Below are 8,147 nucleotides of genomic sequence, written 5' to 3'. Positions count from 1 at the left end.
CGTCGTGTAACGACATTAATAGGTGACCTGTCGTGAGTAAACCGTTATTACTTTGTCAGACGAATGCAGTAACTGCGTCTTTCGTGCTGTTTAGACAGAAGATATAGAACGTTAACAGCAAAGTATGTACCGATTCTTGCTACCTGACATCCTAATTAGCTTTGTTGTACTTGACACGAAACAACTTCAGTGCAAATATTAACTGATCAGCCATTATCAGTTGCACACTGTCCAACTATTTTATACTGTTAGGCTATGATCCACTAGTCAATAACGGTGGGTGTATTAGGGAGTGTTTCGTGAAGCAGTGGCTGTGAAAGCACGTCCAGAGCTTGGCTGATCCTGGAGCTCTGTTTCTGCATTCCCTGAGGCTGTACGTTTCTTTACCCATCTCCTGATTGTGCTCCTATCAAATTCAGGATCGCCTTACACTGCACACAAACGCTTATAGCCGTTCACCACGGTTTCTTTTTCTGAATACAACAATTAAAAAACAGCCCGCTTCATGTAACTCGAGTAGTATTTAGACGCCATTTGGACGCTATACTACGGCTCTACCATCCGCCAGAACGGTTCCAAACTTCACTAGAACACAGAACAAACATTAAATGTGAAGCACCAACAAAGACGTTTGTCTAGGTATAGTAATGGCTTCTTAAAAAAGTGTGGAGCATAGCTTATCTATTTCTTCTCTCTGAATTTTAATTCATACTCCAAACTTTTCAATTTTTTGACTGCTTGCTCAATGAACTGACTGAATAACGTTTGTGATAGGCTACAACACTGTCTCACTCTCTTCTCGTACACTGCTTGCCTTTCGTGCCCTCCCACTCTTATAACTACAGTTGGTTTTCTGTACAAATTGTAAACAGTGTTTCGCTCACTGTATTTTACAGCTGCTACCTTCAGAATATCAAAGACGGCACTCCAGTCAACAATGTCGAAAGGTTTCTCTACACAAATGCTACGAATGTAAGTTTTCTTCTTTTAAACTATATTTTACGATTAGCCATAGGATAAGTATGCCTCGTGTGTCGCTACATGCCTCTGAAGTCCAAACTGACCCTTACCTGAGGTCGTTTTAGAATAGTTTTCTCATTATTCTGTAAGGAATTCTTATTTGTATTTTGGACACTAACTTATTAAACTGATAGTTCAGTAATTTTCACACATGTCAACAATTGATTTTTTTGGGGAATTAGTTTTTTTTTTGCCTATCAGTAGTTTTAACGAAATATCGTGTACATCTGGGGTCTTGTTTCAAATTGATCTTTCGGATCTACGTCAAATTCTTCTCGCGGTATTGTGTGTTCCTTCGTATCTTCAAATGGTTCCAGTGGCTCTGAACACTAGGGGACTTAACGTCTGAGGTCCTCAGTCTCCTAGAACTTAGAACTACTGAAACCTAACTAACCTAAGACACCACACACATCCATGCCCGAGGCAGGATTCGAACCTGCGACCGTAGCGGTCGCGCGTTTCCCTTCGTATCGTCACCTATGTCCTCTTTCACTTCGATAGTACTGAATTCATCTCCCTTATATAGACCCTCTGTACTCTCATTCAGCTTTCCTTTATTTGCTTAAGAGTGGTTTTCCATCTAAGCTAGTGATGCTCATACAGCTGCTTCTCTTTTTTCCAAAGGCTTCTTTAATTTTCCTGTAAGCAGTAACTATCTTCCTCATTGTGAATTACGCTCCTAAACCCCGACATTAGCCTTCTAATCTTTCCTGCTCAGTCATTTGGCACTTGTTGTAATTCTTATATTTAAGACATTTGTATTCGTTTCGCCTGTTCGATTTCTACACTTCCTCCTTTCTTCAATTATATTCACTATTTGCTGTATTATACAAGGTTTTCTACCTGCATTGTCCTTTTTACTTACTTGATCCTCGCTGCCTTCACTAATTCCATCTCTTAAAGTTACTCATTCGTTTTCCACTGCAATCAAATGGTTCAAATGGCTCTGATCACTATGGGACTTAACTTCTGCGGTAATCAGTCCCCTAGAACCTCGAACTACTTAAACCTAAATAACCTAAGGACATCACACACATCCATGCCCGAGGCAGGATTAGAATTTGAGGCCGTAGCGGTCGCGCGGTTCCAGACTGTAGCGCGTAGAACCACTCGGCCACTCCGGCCGGCCCACTGCAATCATTTCCTCTTCTCTACTCAATATTTGCCTAATGATCCTTCTGAGATTCTAAACAATCTCTGGTTATTTCGAATTATACAGGTCCTTTCTCCTTAATTTCGTACCTTTTGCAACTTCTACAGTTTTAATTTACAGTCCATCCCAATAAATTGTGGTCAGAGTCCACAACTGCCCTTAAGAATATCTTTGATCCGAAAACATTCTCTTACAATTGTATAACCAGTCTGAAACTTTCCTTTGTCTCCAGGTCTCTTTCACGTATACAGCTTTATTTTACGATTCTCAAACTAAGTCTTTGCGGTGATTAAATTGTGCTCCATGCAAAATTCTACCAAGCAGCTTTCTGTTTCATTCCTTTCCCCCAGTCCATATTATCCTACTATTTCTCCTTCTCTTTCTTTTTCTACTATTGCATTCCAATCCTCCACCACAGTAAAATTTTCGTCTCTCTTAACTATCTGAATAACTTTTTTATCTCATCACACGGTTCTTCATCTCCTTATCATCCGCGGAGCTAATTAGCATGTAAATTTTTGTAGTTTGTCTATTTTGGCTTCAATAGTGCGCTTACTATGCTGTTCATATTGGTCACCGTCTTTCCTATTCTCTTATTCATTATTAAACATACTACTGCATTAATCCTATTTGATTTTAGGAACTTCCAGCGTGCTGGAGTAGCTTGGGTCAGCAACTTCTGTTAATCAGTAGAATGATTTGGTGGTGGTTAGTGTTTAACGTCCCGTCGACAACGAGGTCATCAGAGATGGAGTGCAAGCTCGGCTTAGGGAAGGATTGGGAAGGAAATCGGCCGTGCCCTTTCAAAGGAACCATCCCGACATTTGCCTGAAACGATTTAGGGAAATCACGGAAAACCTAAATCCGGATGGCCGGAGACGGGATTGAACCGTCGTCCTCCCGAATGCGACTCCAGTGTGCTAATCACTGCACCACCTCGCTCGGTCAGTAGAATGAAAAACCAGTACAAACTGTAACATTTTATTCATTTCATGACTAGTTTCAGGCAGAAACCCATTTTCAAATCTTCATTTTGATTTTGTATTTATATCCCTGTATTTATCTAGCCAGAAGTGCTGTTCTTCCTCCACTGAATTGCATGTAACTTCAAACTATCCATTTCCCTTTTGAGATTTTCTAACCTACTGGCCCAGCTAAGGAATCTGACATTTGGCGCTCCGGTTTGTTTCTCCTGATGACAAAATCGTTCGGAATATGTTATCTGCGGAATATTTGGCCCAAGAGGTAACCATCATCATTTAACCAAAAATTGGAGCTGCATACCCTCGGGAAATCTTACGGCTTACACAACGAAAATATTTAATAAGCTGTGGGATGTTGCAGGAGGTCCTCCGGCTAAAGGGTCGATAAAAGGCGAGGGTGTATTCCAAAAATTATCGACAACGTGCACACGAGAGAGGAGCTGGTGTCCCATCCATGTTTGCGATTTATGTGCCCCTTATATCTGCCGTCGTCAGTAACTTTTCTGCTCATGTAGCGAAACTCGTCTCCTCATTTCCTAATACACCAAGAATTAGATGACGAAATTTGAATAACATACCCTTGGTTTAAAGTTTATGAGATTAAGATACAGAATGAGGCGGGTGTTTGTAGAAATGGCGAAGACAGGCACATACGGAAAACACTGACAAGAAGAAGAGGCATGATGACATACATGTTTTGTGATATGAGTGAATAACTTTCATGGTAGTGGAAGGAGCTGAAGAGTGTTAGAAGTGTTGTGGAAGGCAGTAATATCAAGTTCAAGTGACTATCGTTCTTTGGCTTCTCTGACTGACTTACATTGTCATCGGCAAATCTTCTTCCTTTCCATATACTTTAATTCCTTTTTCCAGATGTCTCCACACCATATAAAGACAACTTTTTTCAAGGTCCAATTGATCGCGAAATGTAAACCACAGTGAAAATCAAATTTGTTTTATTTGCAGCGTTTGGCAACACATTCCGCATATTTCACAACACAGTTGCCGCTCCGACTTAAACATTTGTAGTAGCGTGGTACCAGCTTTCCAATACGCCTGTCATAGAAAGCAGCCGTCTGTGGTTTCGGCCAGCTCTCTACGCTGGTCGGCAACTCGTTGTCTTTGTCACAGTCCTCTCCACATAGCCAGTGTTCCTTATGGGCAAAGAGATAAAACTCAGTGCGAGCCCTGTCCGTGCTGTATGGTGGGTGATCAAACGCTTCTCATCGAAAATTCTGCAGCGTCATTGTGCTGTAGCTGTAGTGTGCGGCGGATCATTGTCTTGAAGAAGAAAATGCCTTATGACTTCATTCCTCTTACCTTCTTCTAAACTCCTCTTTGTAGATGGTTTCTCGAATCGCCTGAGCCACTCGCTCACCAAGACCGTCGCTTGAAACTCTCCTTTCTTCCCTGACAATCTGCATCAGCAACGTCTGTATGTCCTGCTTCAGAGCTCCTGTATCATAGCCTCATTGGTTATCGGGACGAGAACTCTGCTGCATTTCAGTTACAGTCAATGGCTTTATAATCGTGTTCAGTTTATTCTAAGCTTCATTCTGCTGTATCTTGCGTGAAGTATAATGCGTTCGATTGTGTTTAGAACTGGCGGGACGGGAGACCAGCATATCCATCGCACCACACGACTTCATCGAACCAATACATCACACTTCTGGCCTTGTGTTCGGGCGCGTTATCTTGTTGAAAAGTGCCACTGCCGTCAGTAAACACGATCGTCATGGAGGGGTATAAGTGATCTGCAAGTTCTCCCCAGAGCATAAAGGAGCCGACACCTGCTTATCTCCGTTACGCAATACAGGTATCAAGGAGCTGTTCTCTTGTTAGACGGCGGATTCGTGCCCTCCCATCGGTGAAGAAGGTATCGGGATTCATCAGACCATTTAACGCTCTGCTACTGTGCTCATGTTCAGTGCTAATGAATACATGACCATATCAGTAGTAATTGTAGATGTTGTGGTGTTAACTTTGATACATGCATGCTCGTTGGCTGCAGAGGCCACTGGTAGGAGCATTCGGTGCACAGTGTGTTCAGACCAACTTCTGCTCCACCCAGCACTAAAGTTTGAAGTTAGTTCCGCTGCAGATCGCCACCTGCCCTGTTTTACAAGTGTAGTAGTGGTCGCCAAACTCCACGACGCCTGGACGTGGTTTCATCTTGATTTCGCCACTTGTTGAGGACACACACACCATAGAACTCCCCGAACACCGAGAGGTCGTGCAGGTCTCGAAATCTCGCAGAAAACCCAAAGAGATTCTGCTCATACATGAAGCATAACAGTGGCAAGACGCAATCAATACCTTCATTGCGCGATAACAACGGTGAAGTCACTAATGACGGTGCCACTAAAGCAGAGTTATTAAACACGGTTTTACGAAACTCCTTCACCAAATAAGACGAACTAAACATTACTGAATTCCACTCTAGAACAACTGCCAAGATGAGAAACATAGAAATAGATAATCAGAGTAACGAAGCAGCTTAAATCACTTAATAAAGGCAAGGTTTCCGGTCCAGATTGTATACCAGTCAGGTTCCTCTCAGAGTATGTTGATAACATAGCTCCATATTTAGAAACTACTACTCGATCACAGAAATATCCGTACCTAAATACTGGAAAATTGCTCAAGTCACACCAATACCCAAAAAGGGATGTAGGAGTAATCCGATGAATTACAGGCCTATATCACTAACGTTGATTTGCAGTAGGGTTTTGGAACATATACTGGATTCGAACATTATGAAGTACCTCGAAGAAAACGATTTATTGACAAATAGTCAGCACGGTTTCAGAAAATATCGTTCTTGTGAAATACAACTAGCTCTTTATACTCATAAGGAATAAGTGATATCGATAGGGGATGTCAAATTGATTCCACATTTTTAGATTTTCAGTAGACTTTCAACACCGACCCTCACAAGCGTCTTCTAGGCGAACTGCATGCCTACGGAATATCGCCTCAGTTGTGCAACTGTATTCGTGATATCCTGTCAGGAAGGGCAGAGTTCGTAGAAATAGATGAAAAGTCATCGGGTAATATTCGGCGTTTCCCATGGAAGTGTTATAGGCACTCTATTGTTCCCGATCTACATTAACGACATAGGAGACAATCTGAGTGACCGTCTTAGATTGTTTGCAGATTATGCTGTCATTTACCGTCTGGTAAAGTCATCAGATGACCAAAACAACTTGCAAAATGTTTTAGGTAAGATATCTGTTTGGTGCGTTAATTGGCAATTGACTCTGAATAAGGAAAAGTGTGAAGTTATTCACATGAGTACTAAAAGAAATCAGCTAAATTTCGATTACGCTATAATTCACACAAATCTGAAGGCTGTAAATTCAACTAAATATTTAGGGATTACAATTAGAAGTAACCCAAATGGGAACAATCACATAGATAATGTTGTGGGTAGAGCAAACCAAAGACTGCGATTCATTGGCAGAACACTTAGAAGGCGCTACAGGTCTACTTACAACACGCTTGTCCGCCCTATTCTGGAGTATTGCTGTGTGGTGTGGGATCCCCATCCGCTGGGACTGACGGCTGACATCGAAAAAGTACGAAGATGGGCAGGTCGTTTTGTATTATCAAGAAATAGGGGAGATAGTGTCACAGACATGATACGCGAATTGGAGTCGCAATCATTAAAACATAGGCGTTTTTCCTTTGCCACGTGATATTCTCATGAAACTTCAATCTCCAGTTTTCTCGTACGATTGCGAAAACATTCTGTAGGTACCCACCTACCCACCTACATAGGGAGAAAAGATCATCACGATAAAATAAGAGAAATCGGGGCTCGTACAGATAAATTTAAGTGTTCGTTTTTCCCGCGTGCCGTTCGAGAGTGGAATTGTAGAGAGACAGCTTGAAGGTGGTTCACTGAACCCTCTGCCAGGCACTTTATTGTGAATAGCAGGGTTATCACGAAGATGTAGATAGTATTTCGGTGGTCATAACGACAAATTAGTGTAACTCTATTTCAGAATTAATAATTATAGATGAAATACAGGTTTATTTCATCTTGAGCTCTTTAAAACTTCATGAATATCAGTTCAGCTTTTGTAATGGAAAAGAGCCGATCAAAAAGTTTTTGTTCGAAAGCCGTACACTCTAGAAGACGTATGCTAATCGGTCAAAATCTCTGTGAGCATTGAGCCAATCATCTCTCTGGCGCACAAGACTGAATATACCCTTTTGGTAAAAAAAAACATGGTGTCCTGTTGCCTTCAGTTATCTAAGTATCCACTACAAAAACCGGTCCAAGTGAATCATCGATCCCATTTTCTAAGGGACCGAAGGTGTGCTAACGTTATGTGATCGAGTGTCTCCCAATTCAGTTGGCGTGACTTGTGCGTTACGACATTTGAGATATGAGGATCTGCGTCATCATAAAGCCGCAGCAGCAGCACCCTTCGTCGTAGTTTCCCCGAAAGTTTCGCCTTAACCGCAAGCCGTAATGTTTACAACATTGTGCAGTACTCATGCCCAGTAATGGAGATAGCAGGTTCTTTGGAATCAATAATCAGTGGGACAAGGCAATCAAAGAACAGGGGATCGTAACCTTTCCAGCAGATGGGTGGCTCTCGAACTTCGTAGGACGATGAACACCACCATTGCATCGTCGAAGCTTTCGACTCCGGTTCCCAGCAGTGGCACCAGTTTTCGCCGTCTGCAACAATGCGCTTAGGGAAATTGTTGATTTTAACACTGAAACACATCAAGTACCCCACACGAACAGGCATTCCGTTTGCCTTTTGTTAGGCGTCCGCCAACCCGGGGTAGCCACCGGCTGCACGTTTTACGGTAGTGTAAATGCTGCCGCATTGTGTGTTGCACGCTGCCTTAGCTGATACTCGAGTGGTTATACACCGGTCCACCATAGTGGCATCATCAACAGCCCGCTTGTTGTTGTCCTCAATGGATGAGGCTGACTTCCCGCATCGACTGGCGTCTTTTCTCGAATAGTG

The sequence above is a fragment of the Schistocerca gregaria genome, chromosome 7, assembly GCF_023897955.1.
Source record: "Schistocerca gregaria isolate iqSchGreg1 chromosome 7, iqSchGreg1.2, whole genome shotgun sequence".
Lineage (NCBI taxonomy): Eukaryota > Metazoa > Arthropoda > Insecta > Orthoptera > Acrididae > Schistocerca > Schistocerca gregaria.
Note: the sequence above shows the minus strand (reverse complement) of the source record.